At 42.1% G+C, this 13,715-nt stretch overlaps 1 pseudogene; it reads right to left on the bottom strand.

Moving 5' to 3' along the window:
* Positions 1-9,026: 9,026 nt before the first annotated feature.
* Positions 9,027-10,651, bottom strand: LOC146188223 (uncharacterized; annotated as a pseudogene).
* Between the last annotated feature and the right edge of the window lie 3,064 nt (positions 10,652-13,715).

Raw genomic sequence — 13,715 nt, 5'->3', positions numbered from 1 at the left:
ATGGAGGGACTCGCATGGGGTTATGTATGCTGGCCTAATCCTTTCAAGGATGTGGAAATAGCCATCCATGCATGTGACATCTGCCAAAAACCCAGGAACACTCCATCGTGTGCGGCAGTTCATCCCTGGAAGCAGACTACGGGACCATGGTCTAGGCTGCATAAGGACTTTGTTCGGCCTTACCAAGACAATATGTAATGGTAGTAGACATGTTCTTGAAATGGCTAGAGGTCATTATGGTGAAGACTGCTTGAGCTGCAGTCAAGAACTTGGAATGCTCCTTGTTGAACATAAACTTCCCAACGTAATTGTAATTTCACCTGGCTATGGTTCTGCATTCATGTCGGCATAATTCCAGTATATTCTCGCCAGAATCATTTTTTAAGATTTAGTTGTGCTCTACCATCTGTCTTCCGCCCCGCCGGAGTGGCGCAGTGATTACGGCGCTCGACTACTGTTCCCAAGAATGTAGGATCGAATCCCAGCCTCAGCGGCCGCTTTTCGATGGAGGCGAAAAGCAAAGCGCCCGTGTCTTGTGCGATGTCAGTGCACATTAAAGAACCCCTGGGGACCGAAATTTCCGGAGTCCTCCACTACGGCGTCTCTCATAGCCTGAGTCGCTTTGGGACGTTAAACACCGCGAACCAAACTAAACCAAACCATCTGTCTTCAAACGGACAGGCCAGATTGGTTCAGAAAACAAAGAAAGTTCCTAAACCACTGAAAGTTGACAATGTCAAACTTAGCTGAGCTATTTTCTGTTCTAGCAACACTTGCTACAGAACCGATGGTCGCTTAGGGTAACAAACTGAATTCTAAGGGAAGGAAAGCGTAGCAGGGGGCGGCAGAAAGTTAGGTGGGCGGATGAGGTTAATAAGTTCGCAGGGGTCAAGTGGATGCAGCTAGCACAGAACCGGGTTAATTGGAGAAATATGGGAGAGGCCTTCGCCCTGCAGTGCGTATAGTCAGGCTGATGATGATGATGATGATGATGAACCTGATGATGATGAACACTTGCTACCATGTGCAACAGGAAGAGGCTCAGTGGATGGAAGTACTGCTCTTACGTCAGCTAAAGTCTGCGTTAGATATTGATGCTTTCCATATGTGGGGACATGCTGGTGCTCCTCACAAGCTGGTTTCGAAAGTTGTACTGAATTCCATTCCACTCGGTGCATGTATGTGCTATGGTAGCTTAGTGGCTGTGGCATTTGGCTACTCGTTTATCTAAATGACATGGGATCAAATCTTGGCTGCAGTAGCCGCATTTTCATGAAGAAAAAAATGCCAAAGTACCCATGTGCTTTGCGATGTCATTGTTTGCTAAAGAAGCCTTCTGAGAGTTTAATTAAACTCATAGCCCTCCATCCCTTAGCCTGCATGCAGTTTTGAGATGTTAAACGTTACATATCCCACCGTACCACCGTATGCCAGTGAGTGGAACTTGCTTTCTAAAAGTGTTGTAATATACTAAGGATAAAGATAACATCCTCAGCTAATCTTTCAACTTTCATGTCTCTCTGACATAACACACTCCTGAACCGATCAGGTGCGAGAACAGTGCAAGCCTGTGAACTTAATTTGAACGTGTAAGGCACATTTAGGCAAAACAAGGCGTACAAGATAGGTACACAAGCTCGCCATAGTGGCTCAATCGTTACGGCACTCGAGTGCAGAACCCAAGGATGTGGGATCAAATCTCGGCCATGGCGGCTACTTTTCGATGGAAGCGAAAAGCAAAGTGCCTGTGCACTGTGCGATGTCAATGCTTGTTAAAGAGTCCCGATAGGTCAAAATTCCTAGAGCCCTTCACTACGGTGTCTATCGTAGTCTGAGTCGCATTAGCTCATTAAACCCTACAAATAAAGATAAGAACATAAGTCATAGGAAACCAAACGAGGTTTGAGGAGAGCCTCAGTCCACTGCCCAACATTTCGACAAGTGAACTTGTCTTCGTCCGGGCAGCGTGACCGTCATCAGTGGAATTTATATACTATTTTGCTTCCAAAGAGAAAAAATAAGGGAGGGCTGAAGAGATGAGTATGACAAGAAATGAAAAAATGTTGCTCGAGAGATGGCTTTCTCTGAACTTGGAACCTTTGATCCCTTGGCTGAAATAAAGATAATACAGAAATGGTTGCAGCAAAGAAGAGAACATTGCTGAGAGCATGATGAATCACCACAAGAAACAGGCTTGATGATAGCATGTGTTTTGTAGGAGAGTTTAGGTGATTCCCAAGTAGACCTGATGAGACAGCCACAATAAAATACTTGAGGAGAGTACTCCTGAAATGGGAGAATACCAACATGAGTTGGCCAAGAATGCTTATGCAGAGAAAGAAAAGAAAAAAGAAATAGAATGCAGGTAGGTGACCTAGTAAAATGTGCATCTACAATGGATTAAAGGTCAGCAGAAACCAGCGAAAAATCACTCATAAGCTACATTGAAATTTTCACGATATGTGACTATGAATCAGAAACACTCCATTTGTACGCCCCCATCTGAATAATTATTACATAAGCACTAAATTCATTTCCCACCTCTTCTGATTTTTCAGGCAGTCAATTTTCTTGACACTGTGATGTGGGTGAGAAATAAGCGAACTTGGAACTTCTGTGTATGAAAATCCAAAAGGTTTAAAATAATGCCTAGATTTCACCAGCCATCATATAAAACATTGTAAGCAAGGCATATTTGTAAGACAAGTGACATGGCTAAGGAGAGTGTGTAGTGATATTAATGATTATTTTAATTAACTTTAGCCTTTAAAAGCCACCCAAATTCAAAGAAAGTGTCCATGTAAATTGCTTAATATGACCCTTAAAAAAAAGCAACCACTGTAAAAAGCAACAAAATGATCAGAATCCAACTTTGAATGCCCGCCTCATTTCATAATAAAGTACTCTAACGGCCTTTCCGACATAATATTCTGCAGAAGTTCCATGTTAACATCTAACGACCACCTGAAGCAAATTCCTAGAGGTGGTTCAAGTACAAACAAACATAACACAAAGCTGAGACGCATTTTGGTACATTTTAAACTTGATAACAAGCATCCAACTCAACCATATTCTTGTTCGTAACATTTGTTAAGTGACATCACAGTCAAAAGCATGGCAAATGATTTTACTGTTCATTTAAAATTAAACTTCAGTTGCATACTGTCAAACATTGTCTTCTAGGATACTCCTCCTGCCAGAAAAAATATACTGGAGGGACAGGAAAGTCAGTAAGAGCCAGGTTAAATGGTCATTATGCAGATACACGCAGAAACCTCCCAAAAGCAGCTTTCCAAAAATTTAATCAGGATGGCCAATAACTTAGTTACATGAATTTATTTATTCTCCAGTCATAATTTAAATTTTCAAGGGACAGACGATAAAGGTAGGCATTTACAATCCATAAACTTAAAATGTTGCAATGAGCAGGAATAAGCATCTCGAAAAGAAAATTAGAATCTCTAAAGAATGTTCTGTGTCATGATCATTTTCGAGGCCGTTCACGTAGAGCCTCAGTCGTACACATGTCTTACATTATTTTTTCCACCTCTGTAGCATGCCTTTCATGACTTTTTTCAAATGTTAAAGATTTCTCTTTCTTTTTGAAACCTTTTCTTTTGATATTTCACCCTTTGCACGTGGGACAAACCATGTTTTCTTCTTTTCCTCCTTTTTCTTCTCTTACTATCACTCCTTAAATATTCCTAACAAATGCTTTCTTACCCCCAATATATATTCTCCTTCTTGATAATCCTTTCCTTGAAGTAACTACAAGTATTCTGGCATGGTGATTCTCCATCTGGTTTCCACTGCACGCAATCCACTGCAGGTGAACTTCTGACCAGTCACCTACTCAACTTCACTTTTTACTGCAAAAACATTTTTGGCCTAGCACAGCGGATTTCGGCAGTTTATGGGTTCTGTCTCCCTAACGATGTGTTGCTACCGTTATACATGGTTATTTATGCCTTTGCGATGACTACAAATACCATGACCATGGTGAAGGTTACACCTAATTAGGCTAGGCCTGACTAAGTCAGGTGAGGAAATGAAGTTAGAACATCTTTGAACAAGCACTGAAGTATTGACACCTTTCCAATACCCCTGTCTCACGGTCAATTTCAAAGGCGATTGAGTCGATAGCCTTCGAGATTTCCGGTCGCCATTGAACTCGAAGGACTCGTGCCACTGCTACACTGCAAAACCCGAAGGCTGTTGAAATAGTTCTGGTGTTTGGCGTCAAACTTTTGTGGAGCCACTATCGTTGCTTTTGATTTTGATTAAAGAACTTAAATCTTTCTATAAATGCAAAATTAAATGTAACTGTTACCTTTTTTAGTAAAAACAGGTTTTTAGTTGTTATTAAAGAACAACTTTTTTTTTTCTTTTTTGAAACGCGTTGACGTTCATATGGATGTGCTTTTTATTGTGTTTGCTTTTCTCGGCAGTGCAGATTACAGTGGTAGAGAGTACAAAATTAATGCACCTTGAAAAGATCGATGCTATTAATAAATTATGGATACCAATATTTTACCGTGTAAATTAAAGATATGCAATAATAACCATTGTTCATGTTCTTGTATCATAAACACGCTATGCACAAGAAGGCATGTGGCGCTCCTCGGAACAACACTAACAGCCTTGCGCGCCGTTTGAAGGCCTTCAAGATCTCAGTAGAGTTCTGAGCTGTTCCGTTGACTCGATAGACTATTGACTCAATGGCGATCGAAAACGCCCGTGTGGCAGCGTTCGAAGGCCTTTGAGGCGATGGAAAATCGGTTCGAGGGCCTTCGAAATGCCCGTGTGACAGCGGTATAAACCTATACTCCGTTCCATAACTAACTTGCAGCACTATGGAAGCTAGAGGCCTCAGCCAATCATGAGAACCAGTTAAGCTTGTTCCTGCGCACTTCGTCATCTGCTTGCGGCATATACATATATGGCTCGAAAAAGACTATAAATAGATTCTACGTACTAAACGCCGACATAACATTAAGAATTTGTAGCATTGCATTTTATGTGACGTTACGCTGAACCACATTCTCGCATTTAGTTCAGTGTACATAAACGAAGCGGTGGAAAACAGTTCATTACTGCCATCTGGTTTCTAGCAATGAAATTTCAATAATCCATCAACCTTCTTTAGGGCTAAGGGTAGCAGAATCGTCGTTCGAAATAAAAAATTATGGAAAATAATTGCTCGTTGATGTTGCTGTAGGTGAGATAAGGCCGAACAAAAGTCTGATATGCCATTTATGAGCAGTGAACATACTAAGAAATATAGAAACGACAATTTCACTCCTAACAGAGACATCCTGCTTCAAACCATGCCACAATATTTGCAACAGTATTTAACCGCATGCGAAAGTCATCCATGCTATGCTCGGGATATCGCACTTCGAATGCGAACAAGTGTTAAAACATACTTCGAAGTAATGTTTTGTGAGTGTGCACTTTAAAGCAGCATTTTATTATTCCATATGTCCTTATACTAATCCAATTTTTTACTTCTATATTTCACAGTGATGGAACATTGCCTTTGTACCATTGCAACTCAAATGCCTACCACTAGGTAACTCGGGATTGTATACATTTTTTGGCAATGTAATTTAATGTCTGAACTTGTCTGCATTTTCTGTGAAAAACTGCAGTCATCTGTGACGGAACTTTTTGTCATGGTGAGCAGATCAGCCAATCTGACAGACTGCACCATCTGTTGAACTGCAAGGCAACCAATATTCTGCATGGGGCACGGCGGGTCTCACAGCTCGCCAGATAGCGTAGCCTGTTGAATTGGCTGATCTGCTCGCCACAATGAAAAGTTTCGCTCCATACTGCAGTTTTTCGCCGATTCTGGAAAATGCAGGCAAGTTCAGACTTTAAATTACATTGCCGAAAAACATAAAAATCACAAGTTACCTTGTGGTTGGCATTTGAGCCCAAATAGTCCAGTAGTTTGCGAAGGAGAATTTTTCACAACTCTCACAGATAAACACGGAATGTCCTATATAACTGAGTGTGTTAGGCTTAGTTAAGCCGAGTAGGCCTCGCTAAACTTAAAAGCTCTCTATACTCACATTACTATAGTACTCCATATTTCCCATTTATACACCGCGAATTTCGTCGGTGAGAATGAAAATGTGAACATAATTGTGCATATATTGGTTAAATAGGGTATAAAATATTGTCGCAACTTCTTTTTATTTAAAGTCTCAAAGTATATTTCTTTCTTTGCTTAATTATGCACATCCCATAGACTACTTTTCCCAGCTGAACCACTGAGTCCTTGGAAATAAAATTTTGCTTTATATGGGGTTTAGTCAGCAGTCTCGTTTTGTACTGAAAAGGCTAGGGTACTTGCCTGATTGAATCTGAAGCAGTTAGATATTTTCATTGTCTGCAATAATGGTGATGCAAAACATGCTGCTGTCCCAGCAATGGCACCAGTGGCACAATCTGCTTGAGTTCCGAGCTCGAAAGGTTTTCAAAATAACGGCTTGAGGGGCTAGTTGGTGCTGCATCGTATTCAGATATGTGGCGCAAACAAACAAAAATACAAGAGAAGATACACAACACACGCGCACACTACCAACTGTAATAAGAAACACTTCCTCTTCACCACTCCTCCTCTTCTACACTCTGCGAGGTCTGCTAAGAAGAGAGTGCCGTTATCCCCTTGGCAAATAATATGAAGATGAGAAGAAGAGGAAGATGAGACGTGCCTGAGTGTAGAAGAGGAGCAGTGGTGAAGAGGAAGTGTTTCTTATTACAGTTGGTAGTGTGCGCGTGTGTTGTGTATCTTCTCTTGTGTTTGTGTTTGTTTGCGCCACATATCTGAATTCGAAAGGTTTTATTGCGAGGCACAAACAAAACTGTTCAAATTCAGTGCAGTTTTGGCCAAAGTAAGCTGTGATGATAAATATTGATAAAGCTCTTCAGCCCTTCTGCAAAATAACCCTTTCACCTACCTCACTTCGCTGAATAATTAAAGCAGTGTTGTTGCAAAAAAACAAATGATGCCACCGGTGCCATAGCATGGGATGGCAGCTTACTTTTCTTTATCTTGCAACAGACAATGCAAGTATCCAACTCTTTTCGATTGAACAGGCTAGTACCCCAGACATATGTGTAAAACAACACTAGTGCGGAAAATTCTGGGCTCTAAGAATTTAGTACTTTAGCTAGGAGAAGCATTCTACGACGGGCATATAATTGTACAACATGCAGTATACTGCTGCCTGAACATAAAATTACACCTTCATAAGTCTAATTCACCTTTCTTAGGCTCAGGTAAGCCCAATAGGCCAAGCCTATTTAATGTGAAAGCACTTCTATTACATGTAAAACTTGTGTTTAGCTGTAGGTAAATCACTGTCACTTTTATACTACTTTTTCTGCATTAATATCGTTGGTCAGCCTATGCTGGCAGGTCACCATTACAGACGCACTGTCCTCAAGTATTGTGCTGCAACTGTATTTCTCTTCAGGTCTGTTTTGGGAATTGCTAACCCACTCCTACTAACGTGCATACACTGAGCCTGCTTCTTGTAGTGATTCATCATCAGGCTGTTCTTTCCTATACTGCTGCCAATTTTGTCTTTTGCAGGTCAGGGAATAACAAATGTCCAGCTCAGACAAAAGCAACATTTTTCCATTTCACTATTCCTCACCCTACTTACCTTCTCCCTCCTTCCCTGAATTTCTTCATTGGGAAGAAAAGCCTATATAAGCCCCAGCAGGGATGACCTTACTGTCGAGGAAAAGACAAGTATTATTGTAGAAACGTTGCCTACCTGGCTGAGGCTCCCCTTCAATCATTTGGTTTTCTTTGACTTTAAGGCACACTCAGTGACATTTGGCCCCTGGCACATTTTCTCGTACACACTGGCTCAACTTGTGTGTGCGTTTTGCCTTTCTTGGCTGTTCTGGCTTGGCTGGTCGACCGGCCGGAATCCGTGCTGAACCCCGCGGTTGTCCAGCACGACGCCTCGCCACACTTGTTGGCTGTACCTTTATCTTCCTGCCCCTTCGCCTGTCCGTGGCAGTCGCAGCCTACAGCCGCATCATCGTTGTGAATGCGCCACAACTGCTGTTCACCATTTTAATTTCGGTTGTGACGTTTTCTAACAAGGCAATGTAAGCAGAATTTCCATCTGCTAGACTGTGCATTCGGCGCAGTGCCTGTTCAAGACCAGCATATGTCTCTTCAACAACCTGTAAAACAATTTTTTGAAAATTAGGTTTGCCATGCAGACAATTTTATTGCTTGCAGTGCAGCATGAGTAAGCATGGAACCATTAAATTCACCCCGCCACGGTGGTCCTATGGTTATAGCACTCAACTGCTGTGCTTGAGGATGCGGTATTGAATACTGGCCACATTTGCCCTTTTTCGATGGAGTTGAAAAACAAGGTACCAGTGTGCTGTGCGATGTCAGTGCGCTTTAAAGAATCCCAGGCGGTCGAAATTTCCAGAGTCCTCCACTACGGTGCCCTTCACAGCCTGAGTCACTCTGGGACATTAAACTCCACAAAACAAACCAAACCAAAATCATTAAATTTCTTAAAAGAAGAGAGCACCTACTATGACTACAATATCTTCATGGCTGTCCACTGTTCCACATGGCTACTAGGTGACAGATACCTAGCGAGGGGCAAAAAAAAGCAGGAAAGACTTTTTTCTTTTACTGATAAGCTCATATTGCACGACATGTGGTACTTTCCTACTGTCACTAATGAGGGGGAGGTGTCTGACTATGGACTCCATCTTACTCTGTTTCAGTAATGAACATAGCAATGGCTTATCACCGCAAGGTATAATCACGGAATAGCCTCATAAATAAACTTTTTTTATCATCATACCCCTCTTCAATAACTTCGGTTATGACTGCTGAACCATGATAAAAATCTTGGGAAGGACCATTATAAAGCTGTCGTCAAAACTATGTCATAATTTGAGGCACACTTATCAAGCCTTGTTTGCCTTTGTTGCTTTACAATCTGGTGCTAACACCTTATGAGTGGGATTCAATGGTAATGCCAGTTAGGTACCTCAGGTTGGAGACTTGAGCATAGAACTGAAGATGGACCCTGTGACACTAGAAGTGGCTCACTGCAGCTGCGGTCATCCTCCATGCTTGGTTCATCGCAGCTTGTGGAAGGGACTGCAGTCCCCAAACCTTGCTGGCTGCACCTCATGGGCATGAAAAATTCCAAGGGTGGGCATTTCTTGCCGAGCGCAAGGTGTCCAAGCTGGCAGCAGTCTTCAGGCGTCAGCTCGGGGCTGTTGGGAAAGGGCCCCCAAAAGCATTCTGCACTGCTGCCTGATGCCTGCAGAAGGCCCCTTGGTTCCCTCTCCAGCAGCTGCAAAAACCTATGTCGGTGTGAACTTCATATGCTGTGGTATTTTCAGCATTTGGCACTGCATAGACGTTCTTGCCAACTTCTTGTATGGCTGCAGCAGATATTTCTGGGAGTTTCTGGAGCAGGTGCTCAAACGTCAGGCGTTGAGATGCTTCTCGGTGGTGAGCATGCCGGAGAAGCCTTGCTTCAAAGTAGTTTTCCCATGTCGTCGCAATTGTTTCCACCAAAGCAACTGCATTATATGCCTTGGTGCGGCAAAGCACAATGTCCTTTAATACTCGGATTGAGGCCTCCGAGTAATTATTTGTGTTGTGGCCTCTAGTTGATGGGAAGCCAGTTCGGTACAAAAGCACCCACTCCTTTTCACACCTGAGGAATGCCTCAACCTTTTGAATATATGAAGGGTATGGCAGAGAACTTAGGTGCTCCTTTGATTCCTCAAGCGCCTCAGTATCCTTTGAATACAGGATCTGGAAATAAAATAGAAATTACAGTTAGGTACAAAGCATTATTGTTTCACTGAACTTTAAAGCATGTGAAGCCAATGCACATTCTGCTTGTAACCTATAAGATTCCTCATTTAGCAAGATAGCGTGAAAGGTCCTATGCTGCAGATAATCCAGCATCATTGTTGCTTTTTGCATTAGTGTTGAGTGACAAATAGCGGGCATGTCTCTAGCAGGCGGTATTTAGCAGGTGAAATGGCCAGCGTGCGTGATGTAATGAAGCCACATAATATGACAGGGTTGGGAGGAGCTGCGAACTCAAGTTGTTGCTCATTTGTGGTCGAAAGGTGATACATGATTCATCCTTTCAGGAACCTTGAATACTGTGTCAGGCATGCTGCCCTTAGATCATGCAGGCACTTTCGTACAGCTTGTTTAAAGCGGGGATTGATTAAGGAAGTAACAGAGTGCATATATGCAAATGAGGATCTGTAAGGAAAGCCAAAGACACTGGTTTCGTACCCTGAAGGGTACAGGTAAATGACCACGAAATTTCTTGCACTGTATTTTGATTTCTACCATATTATGCAACCAAATCTATCTGTGGCTGTTGAATGAGCGGCCGAATTTTAAGAAAATAAACAAATGGAAAATAAGCTTGTTATGTTGGAAGGCTGCCATCAGTTGTTGCCTGTTGTCTTTGGCCACCTTGTTGTGCGCAGATGTCAACCATCGCAACTCAGCTTGGAGCACATGGAAATGGCAGAGCAACTGTTGAGCTGCAGGCCATGTCTCGTTCAAGGCATCCTTCTCTGGCCTGGAGTTGTCGCTCATGAATGCCATAGGTGCCTGCAGTGAGAAGTTTTATGCGTTACAAGTTCGATAAGTGCATTTAATGTGAGCTTTAAAAAGCTTAAACTTTGCATGTAGCATCACACCATTGTGATGACAGGCAGTGATTCAAATGGAACTGCAACTTGTTGGAACATGTGATTCCTGGTACAAGAAATGAGGTTCAGCGGGATGGAAAGCAGGTTAACTAGGTTGGCACTCAGTAGGGTTTATGCCTGATTGGTTCTAAGTAAGAGTTTGTCCTTTCATGATAAGTGAGAATCTCAAAGGTTGAAAAAAATTATTCATGAATGTTTTCCTTCCAATAATATTTTTGGCCTGGGGCTTCTTGTAAGTAAGCAAAATTGTTGAGTAGTGATAAAAATATAAGCCAACCTTCAGTACAAATGTATATTGTGCTTGTACAGTAATACCTTGCACACCTCGTGTTTGGTGCATGATGGCCTTAGTTGCTTATGCATCATAAAACGCAACACAGCACAGTAAGACCTCGTTACAACAGACACTCATAGGACCCGAGAAAGATGTTTCTTGTAACCAAAAATTCTAACCACCTGAGGAGTCTGACCAGATCTATGCAGATCAGCATATGCGTGCGTATAAACACAAGTAACTCAGTTGTTCTGTAACTCGAGATCAACAGCAACTAATGATAAATAATCTAGACGGGAGAAGCAGAAATGTAGGCCTAAAGATTAATACTCAGAAGACTAAGGTAATGCTGGAGAGGCTGGGAAAGGAACAGCAGTTTAAAATAGGGAGCGAAGCGTTGGAAGTCCTAGGCGAATAGGACAGCTGTAGTGACCGCAGATCCGGACCACAAAAGTCAAATAACTAGGAGAATAAGATTGTGATAGAGCGCGTTCGGAAGGTACTTGAACTTTATGACTAGCAGCTTACCAGTATCACTCAAGAGAAAAGTGTATGACAGTTGCATCCTACCGGTACTGACCTATGGGGCTGAAACACGGAGGTTAACGAAAAGGGTTCTACTTAAGTTGAAGACAACGCAGAGAGCTATGGAATGGAAAGTGGTAGGTGTAACGTCAAAATATAAGAAATGTGCAGAGTGAGTCAGAGAAATAACTCAAGTTACTGATATTCTAATCGAAATTTTAAGAAGAAATGGGTATGGGCAAGGCATGTAGTGCAAAGAGAGGCTAACCGATGGTCTCTAGGAGTAACCAATCGGATTCCAAGGGAAGGTAAGCCTAGCAGGGAACTGCAGAAAATTAGGTAGGTGGATGAGATTAAGAAATTCGCAGGGTAAAATGGAGCAGCTAGCACAGGAGCGGGTTAACATTTTTGAAGAAAATCTGTTAATGTTAAAACTATGTGAAAGTACATGAACTCTCCACATCATTGATTTTGTTTTTCCTCCTTGAATCTTGTAAACGAGCAGTTATGAAGACGAGAAAACAGACGACCATCTGCTGCCACAGAAGCAAATGACCAGGAAAGGGCGGGGGGGGGGGGGGGGCACAGCTTGCATAGAAGTACTTGCTCCCAGTCCGCGGGCCATATGAAACTGAGTCACTGTGACTGAAGTCCACTCGCGTTTCATGTTTCATGTAGCTATATTGTTTGTAACCTGGAGTAAAAACACTAACCTGCTCTGGTGGCTCAGTAGTTAGGGCACCCAGATATTATTGGCTGTGGCGGCTGCATTTGCATAGACGCGAAAGGCAAAAAGTGCCCATATGTTGTACAATGTCAGTGTGCATTAAAGGTTCCCAGGTGGTCTGGAGAGTCTGGGGCCCTCCACTGTGGCATCTTTCATGACCTGAGTCTATATGAGACTCAGGTTATATACCATACACCATACCTGTTAAAAACTGTGTAAATCTTTCCCACAGTACGGAATGGGTACATATATGTACTGATATCAAGGGCTTAGAAACCAGTGTACTATCGTCAGAAAAGTTTGCCAGAGTCCTTTTATGAAAATTTCCAGAAAATTTATATAAATTGCTGCCTTAGGAGGGCAGTGCTAATCCCCTGCTGTCATCACCAAGCATTGGATGTTCCTTCATCATAAGTAATTTAACATGCTCTGTGGGCAAGATACTTCAGGAATGTTTCCTTGTACTAGCTGTAGTGCAATCAGATAATACCACATTCCTGTTTCCTCCCAAAGCATAGAGGATAGTGCTCCTACAGCAGGTGAAATGCTAGGCTGTAGCCCTCCTTGGTCTGTGAGCTGTGTAGCAGCACAGCTATTGGGACTGCTCCAGCCTTGGTTGCAGTGAGTAGCACAGTTGCTGTGCTTCTCGTTGAGTCACATGACGCTGTAGAGTCAACAAAAATAATTTCTTGTGCTGAGGCTAAGCTCTGAGCACGGCGCATTATTGGTGTTGTGACAAGTACTGCCCAGCAGTTTCCTTGGTTTGATGTGGTGTGCACCATTACTCCTGTGAAAACAGAAATTAGTATAGGATTTTTTTTTCACAGATATTTAGATATTCTGGACAAGCATGACAGGCTTTGTTATAAAGAGTCTCTTCTGAAGAGATGAAAAAAAAAAGTTCCTGGAGAGATTCTGATAGTGGGGGCTTTTATGAATGTCAGTCTTGCAGCATTCTTTTTTTCATGAACAGATGCTGCTCTGCCATGTTTTAAGCGCTAGACAAAACTGTCAGAAAAAGCTTCCTGGCTTGTATATGTGACTTCTTTATGTAAACTTTAATATTGTGTATTAATTGCTTCAACCCACGTTAAAAGGAAGGAAGTAATGTACAGTAGAACCCCTTTTTAGTAAAGTCACTGGGACTAGCAAAAATCTGTACTATATCTTGGTCTTTATTGACTATATCAGTTGTTGGTAATGACATTGTCTCGAAGATGTTGTGTGGTAGTTAAATGGCCACTTACTGAACATTTCTTGTCGCTTAATGAGAAAAAACACTCTGATAAAGTTTTCATTTCTCTCTTATCTCTTCGTGCAATTTTTTTCAGTTACAAAAATTTTTTCATCTAGTGGAAGTACCTCTTAAGCATCAGGACAACGTGGCTACGAATACAACCGAGTTCAATTTCATGTGAAAACCAAAGCCTT

The sequence above is a fragment of the Amblyomma maculatum genome, chromosome 5 (genome assembly GCF_055883805.1).
Source record: "Amblyomma maculatum isolate TAMU_Amacu chromosome 5, ASM5588380v1, whole genome shotgun sequence".
Classification (NCBI taxonomy): Eukaryota; Metazoa; Arthropoda; class Arachnida; order Ixodida; family Ixodidae; genus Amblyomma; species Amblyomma maculatum.
This window is presented reverse-complemented; position numbering and strand designations above follow the sequence as displayed.